Source organism: Acinonyx jubatus, chromosome C2, assembly GCF_027475565.1.
Source record: "Acinonyx jubatus isolate Ajub_Pintada_27869175 chromosome C2, VMU_Ajub_asm_v1.0, whole genome shotgun sequence".
NCBI classification, from domain to species: Eukaryota; Metazoa; Chordata; class Mammalia; order Carnivora; family Felidae; genus Acinonyx; species Acinonyx jubatus.
This window is the reverse complement of record NC_069384.1, coordinates 36,426,054-36,444,985: the sequence shown is the minus strand read 5'-3', so window position 1 is coordinate 36,444,985 and position 18,932 is coordinate 36,426,054. Positions and strand designations below refer to the sequence as shown.

Genomic DNA, 18,932 nt, shown 5'->3' with positions numbered 1-18,932 from the left:
GGCCCTGAATAACCAAAGTAATGAAGAAAACCAAAACTGGAGGCATCACAATTCTGGGGTTCAAGCTGTAATCATCAAGACAGTATGTTACGGGCGCAAAAACAGAATAGGTCAATGGAATAGAATAGAGTACCTAGAAATGGACCCACAAATATATGGCCAACTAATCTTTGACAAAGCAGGAAAGAGTATCCAATGGAAAAAAGACAATCTCTTCAGCAAATGGTGCTGGGAAAACTGGACAGTGACATGCAGAAGAATGAACCTGGAAAACTCTCTTAAACAATACACAAAAATAAATTCAAAATGGATGAAAGCCTTAAATGTGAGACAGGAAAGTATCACAATGCTACAGGAGAAAACAGGCAGAAACTTTTTGACCTAGGTCGCAGCAACTTCATACTCAACATGTCTCTGGAAGCAAGGAAAATAAAGCAAAAGTGAACTATTGGGACCTCATCAAGGTAAAAAGCTTCTGCACAGCAAAGGAAACAATCAACAAAACTAAAAGGCAGCCAACAGAATGGGAGAAGATATTTGCAAATGACATATCAGATAAAGGATTAGTATCCAAAATCTATAAAGAACTTAGCCAAACTCAACAGCCAAAAACCAAATAATCCAGTGAAGAAATGGGAAGAAGACATGAATAGACACCTTTCCAAAGAAAACATCCAAATGGCTAACAGATACATGAAAAGCTGCTCAACATCACTCATTATCAGGGAAATACAAGACAAAACCACAGTGAGATATGTTCTTACACCTACCTGTCAGAATGCCTAAAATTAACAACTCAGGAAACAACAGATGTTGTCAAGGATGCAGAGAAAGGAGAACCCATTTGCACTGTTCTTGGGAATGCTACTGGCACAGCCACTCTGGAAAACAGTATAGACGTCCCTCAAAAAATTAAAAATAGAACTACCCTATGACTGAGCAATTGAGCTACTAGGTATTTATCCAAAGGATACAAAAATGCTGATTTGAATGGGCACATGCACCCCAAAGGTTGTAGGAGTGTTATCAACAATAGCCAAATTAAGGACAGAGCCCAAATGTCCACTGCCTGGTGGATGGATAAAGAAGATATATATACAGTGGAATACTGCCTAGCAATCAAAACAATGAAATATTACCATTTACAACAACATGGAAGAATTAGAGGGTATTATGCTAAGTGAAATCAGTCAGAAAAAGAAAATATCATATGATTTCATTCATATGGAATTTGAGAATCTCAACAGATGAACTTAAGGAAAGTGAAGGAAAAATAAGATAAAAACAGAGAAGAGGCAAACCATAGGAGACTTTACATACAGAGAACAACTGAAGGTACCTGGAACGGTGTGGGTGGTGGGATGGGTTAAATGGGTGACAGGCATTAGGGAGGACACTCTCTAGGATGAGCACTATGTTTCATATATAAGAGATGAATCACTGTGTTATACTCCTGAACCCAAGACTGAACCCAAGTTTACACTGTATATTAACTAACTTGAATGTAAATTAAAAATAAATAAATAAAAATACATTAAAAAAAGAATTGCCAAAAAAACCTGAAAAAAATAAACATGTTTTCCTTCAAAAACAAAAGAGAAATATTTGAGAGACCATTGAAAGTTAAATTGAAGACTTTACACTTGAAACCAAACAAGAGAGAAATTTGTTGAATTATGCAGAAATGGGAAGAAAAAATTCCTCAACTATATGGAACAATGATCAGAAAATATATAACAACAAAATATTTGGCCCAGATAGAGAAGTAGTAGATTGCCATTTTTTTAAATGTCTATTTACTGTTGAAAGCAAAAGAGTGGGGCGGCACAAGGCGGGTGTGGGGACAGAGGATCAGAAGCAGACTCTGCACTGACAGCAGAGTAGGGTGAACTCAAGAAGGGGAGACCTGACATGAGCTGAAGTCAGACACTTAACTTACTGAGCCACCCAGGTGCCCCTATTACCATACGTTTAATGCTAGAATATGTATCCTTTCTTCCAGGAATTATCTTGAGCTCCAGAACAAACATATTTTACAGCTGATATCCTAAAATCGCCCCTTTTTTATGAAATAACTCATTTTTAAAAATGATTTTAAAGAAGTAAAAGAAACGAAGTTTGCTAATTAAGGATATAGGAGGCCCTTTTAGGAGACCCTAAAATTGGTTTTGCATATTACCCCATTATACATTCACAAATTATCAAAGCATGTCTGATCACAAATAGCAGACATTTTAAAGTAATAAGAATATGGCATTTTTAAATTTATTTTGGGGCCAAATATTTCCTTGTTGCTTGCTATATGCAACCAGAGAGAGAGAGAGATTACAGAAAAGATTTTTAATAACAATTTCACATATCTCTTATACATGGAATAATAATAATTGGATATTTATCTTGATGTTAAAGTCTCACAAAAAAACCCACTAAATTTTGAATCCAATGTTTATATTCTATGTTGAAAATTTATAGGTATTTCAAATTAATTCTGTTTTTACTATATGGATATGCACATTCATGTTACTGAGTATTTATAGTTCATCATTTGAGTCAATTCTTGAAAAAAAAACAAATTTTAACTAATTGGAATTTGAATAAAAACTTTAAAAAAAGGGATAATTCGATCATTCCATTTCTTGAGCGATAATCCATAACAGTTCAAATTTATTAGTAAAACAAAATGTGGGGTTCAGTTTTAAATACTGCAGTCATAGGGGCGCCTGGGTGGCTCAGTCAGTTAAGCGTCCAACTTTGGCTCAGGTCATGATCTCACGGTTCCTGGGTTCCAGCCCCACAGCTCGGAGCCTGGAGCCTGCTTCGGATTCTGTGTCTCCCTCTCTCTGCCCCTCCCCTGCTCATGGTGTCTCTCTCTATCTCTCAAAAATAAATAAATGTAAAAAAAATTAAAAAAAAATAAATAAATACTGCAGTCATATAAAAATCTTTGATTACAAAGGAAACATGCAGAGTTGTTGTTTTGTTATATTAGCACCTTAGAAAATCCTATCTAAGAAAATGTATTTACTAACTAGTAATTCTAAAAATAATTGCATTAAATTTGATCTCATGAAGAATTCATAAGATCTAATTTAACATTATTTCTGTTTTTGAAATGCAAGTTTTTTCATGCTGGTTTATAATGAGTTTTCAAAATAGAAATAATTAATATAAATTCACATTTGAAATTAAAGTTTGAAACAATGGTTTAGAATAGTAAAAATACAACATTTTAAAGCCATCTCGTAGGAGTGTTTGGACTTTTTTTTTACTTTTATTTATTTTTTGTTTTGTTTTTGTTCTGTACTGAAACATGTATTAAATCTGAAAATACATAGATTGGTTTCCTTGGAGAAGTGTATATATCATTGCTTTTAAAATAACATGGCCTCTATAAGATGTCATGAGAAACAAAATGAGTACAGTTTACATTAACTTAAATTTTTACATCAAATTTTCAACAAAAATTAACAAAAAATGTTATTTTGTTTTATTAAATTTTCTAAATAAAATTATTTTAGTTTCTTCAATATAGTTTTTTAGTTTCTCCAATATAGCTTTAGTTTCCCCTATATAGGCTTGAGCTCTCAGGGGATTTTCACATGTCCAGAGGATCCAAGTGAAAAATATATCTCACTTCCTTGCTCTGAAGTCAAGAGACTTAATTTACTTCCTACACTCTGTGTGTAAAACCTTTCTTCCTACACATCCTCCAGTCTTTCCATCTTGGTGATGGTTTTATTTTGCCCTGATCAGATTTAGATTACAAACCCCTGCTAGGATACATCAATGATTTAGTACCCATTCAGGAAAATATTCTGGAGTCCTATGCTATGTAAGCACCTAGGAGGTGACACATCACTGCCTATTGGTGGTTTTTAAGATAAATATACCACTCTCACACAAAGAGCACCAATGCATTCTCGCACTCGGATGGGCATCTTCACCACAACCACTCTTCTGTTTAGGAGAGGCATCATACATTTATGAAGATCATCACATATTTATGCATCTTTTACCTTGCTTATATGGATAAGGTAAGTTTTCCTACGTCCCACATTGGGGAAAATAAAGAAATCTCATTACATAAAGTAAAGAAGTCATATTATATGAAAAATTTAACATGCCATCAGAAATGAGATATTGATAGGCTTTTAGGTGCCATCTTGTCTGCAATTCTTCTTAGGTTCAACATTGATTTCTATAGCCTTTTCTAGTAGACAATGAATTTTAAATTGTGCCAATAGTAGTTGGCAAAGTTTTATCGAGTGATTGGATGCTTTCATATTTTTTACTTGAACTCTCATCATGCTTTTCTCAAAGTTATATTTTTGTTCCCTAGTTATAAAACCAAAAGATCTAGTCATCAAGATTTTTGTTTTAGTTGTTGTTGTTTTGGGGATGTTGTATCATTTTCATAATCTTGGCATTTCCCCTCTATTGAGGATATGGTAGGAGAGCTCTGTAACCTTGTAAAAGTTAAGGAAATTACAATTAAATAATCCTTTATGGCATATTTCAGGCTGTCCCATGTTCCTCAGAGAATCCAGGTCTAAGATAAGGGTTTGATTTCAAAATTATTAATGTTCCCTAGCATCATAAAACATTAAAACTAGAAGTGATCAGAAAGATCATCTTATCCCTATTACCTTGTTTTATCTGAAAGAAAACAGTTTCAAAATGACAGAGTCTAGCCCAAAGTCACAATGTCTGTTAGCAACTGAAGATGGACAGAAACCTAGACCTCCTGATCTCACATAACCTTCTGCAGCTAATTGGCTATGGAATCTTTCATATGTCATAGTAGCTATGGTGCAACAATACATCATCTACCTTGATTAATGACTGTGATGAAAGGCTTGCTTAACACAATGGAAATAAATGCAGCAAGCAGATGTATTAAATTTTAAAAGCTGTAATGTTTATCTGTGGTCTATAAAGTGCAACCATGGTCTTTTTAATCTGCTTATGTTAGTTACCTGGTCAGTTTGGTTTGGCCATGAAGGAAGAAAAAAAAAAAACAACTCAAAGATGAATAATTATGTTGGAAAAGCATATAGTTACAAAGAAAAAAGTCACCTATATGTCAGAGAAAAATGTGTCTATGTTATGTAAGTGTGTGTTTTGAATTTATATATGTAATAAAGGAAGATTCCATGTGTTCATTTGGAAATACCAAAAGAATAAAAAATAAAGAGGGGCTGAAAAGAAAAATACTACTTGGCTTTTTAGAGTGAAAGTAATAGTAATTTTAGACATTTATGAGAGCTCATTAACATTTACAACTAATTACAATGGCATCTAATTTTTTATTGTAACTTTTATTTTTCAAAAGCCTTTATTTTATAATCACTATCTTAATTTGTTCCCACAATAGCTATGGGAAATAGTCAAAAGAGATTTTATTTTCTCCCTATTACTGATGAGACAAAAGGGTCAAATGGTTAAGTGGTTTACCCAAATGAATAAACTAGGTTGTTTAGATGTTTGATCTGTAATCACATATAATACATCAAATTAAAAGTTTCATTTCATTACCACATTCTTTATAAAAACATGATCATCTGTAACTCACATGCTATGACTATCTGTGTACTATTATTTATTGCAAAACCTTCATAGTTGGTTTATCTACTCTATTTCTTGTATTCCAAAGAAATGTTCCTTAAAAGGAAAATTTTACCATGAGTTTTTACCAAATGCATTTTATTTATTTATTTTTATGTTTGTTTGTTTATTTTTGAGAGAGAGAGAATCCCAAGCAGCTCCATGCTGTCAGCCCAGAGCCCAATGTGGGATTTGAATTCACAAAACTGAGATCATGACATGAGCTAAAGTCAAGAGTCTGATGCTTAGCTGCCTGAGCCACCCAGTCGGCCCCCAAATGCATTTTATGAAGAGTACCCTAAGCAAACAACCTTAAGTCCTCCATACAACCTGAGATCCAATATAATATATGAAAATAGAACTGACCTTAAAAAACAGGAAGCATCAGTGTATACCCAAGTCTACTAAGTATGTACAAATATGCCACCCTTAACAGAGCAGAAATGAGATTGTACAATAAAGAGATTGTATTACAAAAATCCCTGTCATTTCCAAATCAATTCTTTTTTTTTTTAATTTTTTTAACGTTTATTTATTTTTGAGACAGAGAGAGACAGAGCATGAACGGGGGAGTGTCAGAGAGAGAGGGAGACACAGAATTTGAAACAGGCTCCAGGCTCTGAGCGGTCAGCACAGAGCCCGATGCGGGGCTCGAACTCACAGACCGTGAGATCATGACCTGAGCCGAAGTCGGACGCTTAACCGACTGAGCCACCCAGCTGCCCCTCCAAATCAATTCTTATTCAAACATACAGTTAGTTCCTGGAGTGGATGACAGACCTTGGGTTAGTCATGCTGTATTAATCCTAGTTTACAGTGTGTGAGTGTAGCACGTGGGTGTTCTCACTAAGATGTGGATGTGTAGCCATATTTAATTGCTTTGCATAAGGGAGCACTACATTATCAAGACTCAGCAATCTTTTTGTAGTTACTTTCCTATTTCTTGAATCATCATGGCTAGAGATTATGACTTCCTTTTCTCACTACCTAGTTTCTCTATTTCCTTATAGAATCTTGAGTTTGGATAGTTGTGTACTCCCTGGCCCAGTATTAGCCCCCTTCCCTTTCAGCACTGATCTTCCCCAAACCCTCTCCATTGTTCTAGAATATATGATTTTATAATGTTCATTGAAAGTGATGAATTCAGCCAGGTACATTCATTAAGACACAAAGCTTTACTTTTTTTAATGTGACTCTCTAGCAATGTTACTCACCTTGGCAATACTTTATGCAGATTCACAGCTTTTACATTTACCTTTGGGAATTAAGAGACTTTGGCTTTCAGATATTAAATTTCTCATCTGATATAAATTAAAACATTTATCTAAACTCTAATTTAATCTGTATCTCCTCCTACCAGTTCAGGCCTGTCTGGCAAAAGACTAAAATAATGGAGATAATCATTACTGACCACAATGTTATTAAACTAGAACTCAAGAACAACAAGATAATTAGAAAATATCTAACTGCATGAAAGTTTTAAGAAAAGATATAAATAATTCATGAATAATAGAGGAAATATAAGAGAAATTAAAACAAATTCAACTTTCACACAGTAAAACATTCATTAAGATAACAGGGCATAGGATTAGCATACAGAAATCAATAGCCTTCATTATACACAAAATAACCAGTTAGAAGATACAATTGTAGAGAAAGCTCATTTACAATAGAAATAAAGAAGACAAATATAGTTAGGAAGAAGCTAACATGAACAACAACAACAACAAAAACAAAATATGCAAAACATGTAAGAAAAACTAAAGGACACTCTTAACAGATACACAAGTAGAATTGAATGTTTTGTTGGTTTGTTTCTTTGTTTGGAGAGAGATATTGTGAGTGGGGAAAGGGACAGAGATAGAGGAGGGAGAGAATCCCAAGCAGGCTCCATGCTGTTAGCACTGTCAGCTCAAGATCTGATAACAGGACTTGATCCCACGAACCCATGAAATCATGACCTAAGTCAAAATCAAGAGTTGGATGCTTAACCACCTGAGCCACCCGGGTGCCCCTAGAAAGATACTTTTTGTAGATGACTACATGTTATAAAGGTGTGAGTTCCAATTAATTTATAAATTTAAAGCAACTGCATTAAAAAATAAATAGAAGTTTTTTTTATGGATCTGCACAAATTGATACTAATCAATATAGACAAATAAACATGCAAGAATAGTTTTAAAAAGACACTAAATATATAAGTAGGACTAACTACTAACTCTACCACATATTAGAACAAATTATAATTAATATGTTGAAAAAAATAAAAGAAAAAAAAGATTATAAATGGTGGAGTTGCATCTTCTAGAGTAAGATTTTAATGTCAAATAGGAAAGTAAAATTACATATAGTTAGTGGTAACCTCAAATATACTTTCAATTATGGATAATTTCAGGGTAGACATTTTGTGAGTAGGATTACACTTTCTGTGGACAACATTAATAGCTCCTCTAATTCTTCATTAATCATGTTTTCTGCATGACAATTAAATATTTGATAAGTTTTTTTTTCTGATCTTTTCATAATTTTCTTTTAAAATATCAAGTAACTCTTGAGTCACAGAGGAATTATTTGGATAGAACAAGTAACTCTGTGATGGTCTCACTTATGGAAATGGGGGAGGAGCTGGTAATATGTAAGAAAACCAAAATAATTTTGTTTTGGGAGTTAGATTTGAAATTGTCCTTAAAGAATCCGAGTAGAATGTTGCAAATATAGTTCTATATATAAGGGTAAAGTTTAGAAGAGAAATTTAATAGAGATTTAAAATTTTCTGGTTATCATTTCAGAGGCAGTATATAAAATGGATGTGGATGAGATAACTAAGGAATTGTGTATAGAGAAAAATGAGAATTGAGATTACACCTGGACAATTTATGATTCAATATTTTGTGGCTGGGAAAAGTAGAAAAAGCTAGCAAAAGAGAATCAGAAGTAGGAAGAGGAAAACTAGGAGGGTGTGATATTTCAATGCAATACTATACTTCGGGGGCTTTTCTTGCTGTACATAATAAAAATGGATACCTCTCTCTCTCTCTTCCTCTCTCTGTGTCTCTCTCATCCTTGTACCGTATGTGTCTATGTTTGTGAGTTTGTGTGTGCTCAATAATAATGTAATTTTAATGTGTAACAGACAAAAATGTTTTATAACATTCTATAGTGCTTATTTCCTAATTCTTACATATTTCAAATTTAGCATGAAAATTTTGTAAGTCTCTAATGAGCTGAATGTGTTGCTTTTTATTCCTTTATGCTCTATTTTACTCTTATCAGATACTGGAGTAAGTGAACATTGTTGACAATTTTGATACATCTCTCCCACCTTTTTTTAATAATTTGGCATACACCTATCTAAATGGTTGTTTTTATTGTTTCCTTCTTCAATTGTTTATGTCACAGGCCAATGTCCTTCAAAGTACATTTGCTTTTCCTTTTGTGTCTTATGGAGTAAATGTCAAATGTTCTTGCCTCTTGTGTCTAAGTTGATTACATTTTCCAGAAAAGGCAATTTACTTACTTTTTTTTTCAACTTTTATTTATTTTTGGGACAGAGAGAGACAGAGCATGAACGGGGGAGGGGCAGAGAGAGAGGGAGACACAGAATCGGAAACAGGCTCCAGGCTCTGTGCTATCAGCCCAGAGCCTGACGCGGGCTCGAACTCACGGACTGCGAGATCGTGACCTGGCTGAAGTCGGACGCTTAACCGACTGCGCCACCCAGGCGCCCCCAGTAAAGACAATTTAAGTATGAAGTTAGTTTTAATTTTTTTTTAAGTACAATATATATGCTAGTATGTCTTTGGAAACAGAAAAACTATATTCATATTCTGAGTATTAATATATCACTGTTCTCCAACATTGATTATTTGGGGATAGTTTGTAATAGATAAAATATTCAATATTCCTGAAAATAATGTAAGGATCTTCACAGATTATGCCTTATACACACCAACTAATATTCTCAAATTATCAATATTTATCAAAGGACATCATAAAAGTCATTTCAGATAATATCAACAACAAAAAATTTATGTCTCGCGGAAAATAATTACCTTGTGACAATTTCTTTTAAGCAACTTATAAGTCTTGTTCCAAAGAAAATATGACCGCAGTATTCTTTTATCACTAATTTTATATGAGTAATATATGAGTGTATTAATTGTTTTATATATAGTATGTATTATATATAATATACACATATAAATTATATAATTATTATTTATAATTGTATATAATCATAGGTTATAATTAAGATCAAATTAAATGTTGCATTAGAAAATTTTTGTTTATATGCATAATTGCATGTTTTAAGTAGGCTCTGAACTTGAATTCATGACACTGAGATCAAGAGTTGGATGTTCTACAGACTGGGCCAGCCAAGCACACTACATAATTGCATTTTTAATGGTAATTTATATACTATGATATATCCTATATGCATTTAATATTAAAATATTTTACATAGATGGTAGGTTTAGTGTTAAATTGAAATATGAAGCTAAACTGTCACTAAAATCATAATCACCAGTTTCTAATATTTTTGTAGCCATAGATGCTTCTATTTGTATGCCTACATATATACATACATATTTATGTTATACTATTGCAGAGAGTATTTGAGGGGGTGGGAGCAGTATCACATTAGTTAAAATGGATCCAAATATATGGATACTTTATTTTTTTAATAAAATTGACAGCCAAGCAATCACTGAATATATATTACATGTAAACCACAGTGTTTTCTATTAGCAATACAAATATTAGTAAAATATGGTCCCTGAGCTCAACGACATCAAAATTCAGGGAACACTCAATGTATGTAACTAACCATATCTCAGAGTTATTAGGCCTGTGTCAGTAATATGGACAGAGGCAGAAATAATTAGTTCTTTCTTTGACATTTGGAATGGCTTCCAAGAAAAAGCAGGTCATGAAAATGAGTATCATTTCACTTGTCTGAAAGAGACAGAAGAGAAATGTGAAAGCCATGAGTCAAGCAGATATGCAAGTAAATAGGGACTGTGCTTTATATTTGCATCATTATGGACTAGTGTAGTTTGGGGGGAATAAAACAAAATTAAAAAGAAGTTCAATGCATAAGGTTGTAGGCTCACTAAAACAGAAATAGAAGAAAGAGGTTGGGAAGAAGAGTTGGTAGAATGAATGCTAAAATGACGTAAGACTTAAGGCAGTAAATTAGGGAAAGGTTTTTATTGCCATTAAACTCTATTTAAAAATACAGACTTTTTCCTGTAGGCAATGTGAAGTTCTGGAAAGTTTTAAACTGTGCTTTACAATGTTTCAGTCTATGAAAGATTTAGGAAAAGGAAGTGACAGCAGGGCTTGCATATCACAAGAACAAGAACTTGATATGTAAAGGAGGCTATTAAACTTCCAGTGTGAGATTAGGACAGGGTACATGAAAGGAAGATGGAGAGAGTAAAGTCAGTACAAAATACATGGAGATTTTTCTTCAAAACATTGAGTTCATTTATTTAACAAATATTTTATTAATCTTAATATTATTCAAAAAATATAGTCTGTAGTGGATCTTTATATTATGTAAGAAAATTTAGTCTACACTATCCTCAAGGAACTAACAATCTGTTAGAAACTTATGAGCCAGAAATCTCAAATTATATTCTAACTGACTTCAATCAACTATATTTCAAACTTCTAATCTAGGCATTTCCACTTTGAGGCCTTTTGGAATGCAGATTTTTGTTTTTATTATATTTCCTTTATGTACCTGATCTTTAAATTGCATTTACAATCCTTTAAAAATGCAGAAGCATAATAATAAATACTGTCGTATTTTATAGCCTATAAAGTAACATATAATAAAATGCCATGTACATCCACAAAGTAATGGAAAATACATCATCAGTCCAACTGTGCAAGGGAAGCAAGTCAGGTAATAGCTCTTGCTGTTTTTAAACACTGTATAGGAATGGTATCACTTATATGTTGTGCATAAATGCACTATATTCACATATAGAATATGTCTGTATACACATTCAACTGAAAAATAAGATGCTAGTTTTTTTCTCACCAACATTTTAATGAATCCAAGTAAATGCATATTTCTTTTTTTCTTTTTTTTTCAATATATGAAGTTTATTGTCAAATTGGTTTCCATACAACACCCAGTGCTCATCCCAAAATGTGCCCTCCTCAATACCCATCACCCACCCTCCCCTCCCTCCCGCCCCCCCCATCAACCCTCAGTTTGTTCTCAGTTTTTAAGAGTCTCTTATGCTTTGGCTCTCTTCCACTCTAACCTCGCAAATGCAGATTTAAAAATATGAAAATATCAGAATTTCTAGTTTTTTGATAATCTATATTCAGATAATCATCTATGTAAATCACAGCTTTGTATAATGAATAGTAGATTGGCATTTCTACCACTTAAACAAAAAGACAGATATATATTTTCATTCACATGTGGAATTTGAGAAACTTAATAAAAGACCACAGGGGAAAGGAAGGAAAAATAAGTTACAGAGAGGGAGGCAAACCATAAGAGACTCCTAAATATAGAGAACAAACTGAGGGTTGATGATGGTGGGACCTGGAGGGGGCGGGGAAAATGGGTGATGGACATTAAGGAGGGCACTTGTTGGGGTGAGCACTGGGTGTTGTATGTAAGTGATGAATCACCGGAATCTACTGCCGAAGCCAAGAATACATTGTATTCACTGTATATCAGCTAACTTGACAAAAAATTATTAATAAATAAATTTTTAAAAATAATAAAATAAAAATAAACAAATGCTAGTTATTTGTTGGTTGTAGTATAGCCTCCTTACAAGTGTTTGTAAGGATCTGTTGTTTAACATGTGGAGAAAAGATATTAAAATTTGATTTTATGGAAATTTGATTTTTATATTTTATTGTATATCAGTTAAATCTAAAAAATATATAAAATATTAAAATAATGAACTTCTTTATATTCTTTTCTACACAAAACTGTCAGTAATTTTTGTCTTTCTAAGGATTTGCATTGTAATGATTCTATAAATCTTTCTTAACTCCTGCAAGGATGGTTGATCTTTAGAATGCCATTGAAAATGAACTTGTGGGACAGGTAATTCCTATGTGGCAAACCTATTTGCACACTGCCATTGCATGCAATGACAAGATATAAAAACTGTCAGAGCAATTCATGTGAAGAACATCATGCCAAATAACATCATAGAGGACCCGTGTAACCAATAACACATTTTCCCTGATCTCTTTAATGCTGTACATGTAACAAATTATCCACCTGATTGTATACTGTAAAATCTACGTTTTATTCAAACCACACCATGTGTTCATCTAAACAATAAACACACGCACGCACGCACGCGTGCGCACACACACACACCACAAAGTCTCCAGTGCATTAAGTTATAGTGAGAAGAAATACGAGACACAGGCAGAGCTGGAGACTCCCTGATAGAGGCAAACCTTTATTAACCCCTGGCACTGCTGCAGTAGTTCTATCGAGCAATTCCACAGACACTTAAATCTAAATTAGTTAATGGTCCTTGTCAGCAGCCTGCAGTTCTAGGGATGCTGCAAAGTATTTTCTTTCTTCCAGTCACAGAGAGCCTTGAGTAGAATGAAGGATATTGAGGAAGTAGGGCATGTGTCATCAATGAAATATATTGGATCTCTAATGTACATCTTCTAGAAACCATTATTAATCCCAAGTTCCTCAGCCTGAAAATCTAGTAGCTGCCAAAAGGAAATAGTGGTAGTGGCACTTAGAGCAACCGAGGCTTAAAAGGTAAATGTCTTCCAGGCATGGACAATTGATAGCTAGAGCTCAAACTAAAATTTCTACTTCTTACTATAAGCCTATTTTAAAACCAAACTAAATTTCAGAAAATTCAAGGACTTTATTACATCCCAGAATCTAGTTACACATGTCTACCTATTGAAAATGAAGTATAAATCTGCTGTGTAATCTTGAGCAAGTACTGAACATTTTTGGTCCCAGTTTCCTCTTCTCTAAAATGAGGATTTAATGCATTAATTATAGGATTATTATAAGTAAATATCTTAGGTACTTTTAATGCCCTAAAAACAATGCCTGGCACATATGGGCATGATACAAGTGCATGGTAAATCGAGAGAGAGTTGAGAAAGCTAATCAGAAAGTTTAGATCAAATACCTATTTAGCTAAGAAGATGGCATTGAGGCACATCTCAGCCCTGCCATTTACAGGCTCAAGGTTCTCAGACAAATTGCTTAACCTCGGTAAAACTCATCTATGAAATGGAAATCCTATTTGTTTCATAAGGATAACCCTGAAAATTAAAGGTGCAAGTACCTGTAATGTAGTAGATTGAACAAAATACATGTTAAACATGGAAGAGGTAATATTATTCCAGCTTCTATTGTCACTAATTAGTGCTGGGCTCATTTCTAGGTCACTTTCCCTTTGTCATCCTTGTGACCTATGCTGAACCTGATTCAAGCTTCTGTCAACACTTTTATACCAAAAGCCTTTCTAGGCAGTGCTTATGTAGCACTGGCCCAGTGGAAATGAAACCGTTAAAAAGAAAAACCTCAGGATGCAATAGCCAGAGGCATGTCTGAAAGTATAACCCAGAAAGTTACTTAGAATCCATGACTTTTGAAAAGTGAAGAAGACTTTCTCTGGTAGAATTCAACTTAGAAGTTACTCTTTTTCTATCAAAAGCAGGAGCCAAAGATTTATGGAATAAATAAGATGCAGTTCCATACAACACAGAGGTATAGTTGATGAAGTCTCTACATTTGAGTTTGAAGAGTAAGCAGTTGCAAACAGAGGACATGTAGTTAGTACCCATGAACCACCATTAAAAAATGACCATTTAACTCAGATTAATTTGCGATGAAGAAAAGAGAGACATGGATGAAAAAATAAGATATTCTATAGAGGATTAGGTAAAAGCATTGGTCTTAACTACATCTAAATGAAGGGCACCAATTTCTTTATATAAACAGCTGCATGTTAACATGATAGCTATGCTAGATATTATGTGGTATTGCTTGAGTGACAGTGTTTGTGCTGTGTACATATGTGTTGTGTGCATGTGAATTGCAAAAAACTAATACAGAGGCAAGCAAAGATGAAGTAATACATATATAGAAGTGTCTTTGAAGGGTTAAGCAGGAAAATCAAAGTTCAAAAAATTGAAGTGATCGTGCCAAGGACATCATGGGTAAAGGACAATGAAGAAAGTGTGGCTCAAGAAAGTTAACTACTTTTCCTGTTGTCCTTTCAGTAGACAACAAGATATGTATATATATTATATATTATAATGTAATATGTATATTAATGTAATATGTATATATATTATGTATGTATATATTATACATATACACGTTATATGTATATATTATATATTATATATACATACATATATATACATACATATATACATATATACATACATATATATACACATATATATCATGTATACATAATGGAATACTACTCTGCCATGAAAAAGAATGAAATCTTGCCACTGGCAACAACATAGAGTGTACTATGCTATGTGAAATAAGTCAGTCAAAGGAAGACAAATATCATATGATTTCACTCATGTGGAATTTGAGAAACACAACAGATAACATAAGAGAAGGAAAATCAGATAAAAACAGAGAGGAAGACAAATTGTAAGAGACTCTTAAATACAGAGAACAAACTGAGGGTTGCTGGAGGGGAGGTGGCAGAGGTGATGGGTTAAAAGGGCAACAGGCATTAAGGAGAGGACTTTTTGAGATGAGAACTTGGTGTCATATGTAAGAGATAAATCACTGGGTTGTACTCTGAAGCCAAGACTACTCTGTATATTAAGTAACTTGAATTTAAATAAAAAAATTAAAATAAAAATTGAAAATAGGTCCACATGGATAGAGTGCAAAGATGGATAAATTGAAAGGGAGCAAAAGTATGTCATGATATATAATTTGGAATTAATATCAAATATTGTAGGAAGCCACTGGATTGTGAGCAAGGAGTAAAAGAGTCTTAGAAGATCACGTGGATGGTGTAGTGAATCTGTTTGATGCTCTGGTCAGATAGCTTTTTCTGAGCAGTTGAACCTATTCCTTCTCAGAATGGTTGCTGCTGCTGTGTTAGCTACTCATGGCTCAAAGTTGCCCTCAGCCATAATGTTATGTTCCTCCTGCCTGAAGGGACTCCATAGGCAAAATGACTGACTGACACAGAGATATACAAGGTTGGCCCATGGGGGCACTAGCCATGTGGAATAGTTCATTCTCCAGTGCAGTCTGAGGGTTGAAGGTAGTCTTGAACTAAACCATATACTGGTTTGGGTTTTCTCTCCTGCTCTATTCAGAACTTGTCATTTCCTTCCTCTGGATAGCATCCCCTTGGTGAACTCATCCAAAAGTACAAGAATTTCCAAGTAAGAATGAGCTTTTAGAGAATCCAGCTTAAATAAGTCATTTATGTATAGGATAGGCCAGAATGGAAGACAAAAAATTGCAAAGAAGAGTTAATTCTAAAATCCAAATTCTTATGGAGTTCTTATAAAGATGAAAATAATGAGGACCAGAATAAAGGCATAGCAGTTAGACTAGATAAGATGGGTATAATTGCCAGGGTTATTGAAGGCTGAATTGACAGGACCTAGAGATATGGGCTGAGGGAGAAAAAACTATAGAATAGGTGTCTGCATTGGGGACAGGAAATGAGATCAAAGATAAAGTACAAAAATATAAAATCAAACAAGAAGGTCCTGTACTAACAAATAATAATAGTGGGCTATGAACTGAAGTGTGTGATTAACTCAGCTTTCTGTTTTCATACCACTGAATTTGGAACAAGAGTATCAGAAAAGAGGAAAAGAGGTAAAAGTAAGCAGAGTAAATTTGTGGAGGAAGAGGAGAGAAAATATTCTATACTCTATGCAAAAGTAGCAAACTCTGCTCCTAATATATAGCCAATAAGTGTCAATTTTCCCTTTTCATTCCTAATCCCCTTATTGCTGTGATTGCATCTGATTGTACGTTGAGTAGTCAAAAATTCTACTATCAGTTTGCACAGTTTGCCTAATCCCTAATATCAGTGTTCTTGAAATTGCTGTTTGCTACTGTCAGTGGGGTTTTTTTGTTTTGTTTTGTTTTTTGTTTTTGTTTTTGTTTTTGTTTGTTTTTTGGCATATCAGGTATCTACTTCTACACTACAGACTCTATTGGCCTCAGGCTCTCTGCTTTACTATTATTGCCTGATTCAGCCAATTTACCACAAACTTGTGGTAAATTTGTATTCTATCAATGACCAATGGACTATTTGCCTTCACTACCAAATATAATCATTTAATCAATCAATGTATCTTATGGTAAGCTTACAATCCCTCCTTCCTTGTGTGAGTGGGGTTAAGTGGGAGGAAATCCTCCCATTCTTCATGAAGTTCTCTAGATTGTGATCCCTAGAATTTTACATCTTGGTTGTTGCTGGTTAGCTGCAAAACAAGGCAAACCATAATTAGATATTTAAATTGTTTTTGGTTCCTTAATATACAGAAGAGGAAACCAGGTCTCTAATGAGTAATTGGTGTATATAAAGTGCACATGCTACTCAAGTGGGAAAGAAAGATAGACATCATTATATTTGGATTGCTCTAGCTTCGTGTTTGACTATTTTGATATCACATACATGAGTCATGACCACAACTTCTCATAGGGAAGATCCAATTCCAACAGCAGAATTTCAGGCCAAAATGACTTGTGGACTACATAGAGACAACAAATTGAAGAAAGTTATCAAACAAATGAGCCAGAAAGAGACTGCACAATTAAGTATATAGTAGCTAACAGTAGCTTAAGAGATCGTACAGAACCAGAACATGATGCCACACTGCTTCTTGTAATCTAGATCAGATGTCATGCATTTCTCTCTCAAGTCAAATAGCTAAAGGCAGACCCTGAAATGAGAACCTGAGGGAGAACTGGGAAGAGATTGAGATTGAGATGCTGACTCATAAATCTATCCTTCTGGGGAGACTGGGGAGCTCAGTAATTGAACTGGTCAAGCTCTTGATTTCAGCTAAGGTCATGAGTTTGAGCTCTGCATTGGGCTCTGCACTGACAGTGGGGAGCCTGCTTGGGATCTGTCCCTCCTTCTCTCTCTGCCTCTCCCCTTCATGCATGTGTGTGCACTCTCTCTCTCTCTCTCAAAATAAATAATTTTTTAAACCAGCTTTCTGGGGCACCTGGGTGGCTCAGTTGGTTAAGCATCTGGCTTCAGTTCAGGTCATGATCTCATAGCTCGTGGTGTTGAGCCCCATGTCAGGTTCAGAGCCTGGAGCATGCTCCGGATACTGTGTCTCCCTCTGTCTCTGCCCCTCCTCTGCTCATGCTCTCTCACTCTCTCTCTCAAAAATAAATAAACATTTAAAAAAAATTTAAAAACTATCTTTCTGTTTTTGAGTAAACATTCTCATAAAGTCTTGCCCATCCTCCATGTGTATACACACACACACACACACACACACACACACACACACACTACATAAGACCCACCTAGAAGAGAAACTTGCTATGCCTATGTAATTTATATCTTTCAGAAAGAGGCTATGGCAGTATTTTCTAAAGGTTAAAACAAAACTTTTTGATCCTCTTTTGCCTATAACTAAACTAAGAAATATACTTATGTCATTACACAACATGAATATACACTTTCACATGCAAACAAATAAAATTTAACTAAAATTATATTACTTATCCTTTTCTATTTTGTATTCCCTTTAATTTTTTCAATATTCCCCCTCTATACATCCTTCCTTCTTTTCTTTCTTTTTCTACTCTTTCTTTCTTTCTTTCTTTCTTTCTTTCTTTCTTTCTTTCTTTCTTTCTTTTTCTTCCTTTTTCACTATTCTTTATTTTTTCCTCTTTTGTTTTCTTTCTTTCAACTGAACCAACTAAATTAATATCATGACAAATAAAAATGGGTCATGGCCCTCATGTAGAAAATATTGTTTTGGGTACCTGGCTAGGTATAAAATGGCATTTTTTTACCCAATAATCAGGTAAATCAAGAATAACATGGAGCAGCAAGGAATGAAAAAGGAATTTAAAAAGTAGGTTTGGGATAAAGAACCCAGTTTCCACTTTATTGAGGGACTATAATAGCTGACACTAGAGTAGAGAATTTGTAGAGACAGGAAGATTTACAATAGAAAGAATAATTGAAAATATCAAATTGATACATTTTAATTTCACCCTTAATTAATGTTCTTTTGCACTTTTCCCCTACGAAGGCTAAATCATAAATTTTATCACCTCTAAGTGAAAGACATAGGATTGCGATGTCTTTAACAAG

At 34.1% G+C, this 18,932-nt stretch overlaps 1 long non-coding RNA gene across 1 annotated transcript; it reads left to right on the top strand.

Moving 5' to 3' along the window:
* The first annotated feature begins 4,854 nt into the window (after positions 1–4,854).
* Positions 4,855–8,637, top strand: LOC113604759 (uncharacterized). Its single transcript, XR_003426771.2, has 2 exons — positions 4,855–5,108; positions 8,394–8,637. It is a non-coding gene; the product is annotated as an uncharacterized LOC113604759 (long non-coding RNA).
* The last annotated feature ends 10,295 nt before the right edge of the window (positions 8,638–18,932 follow it).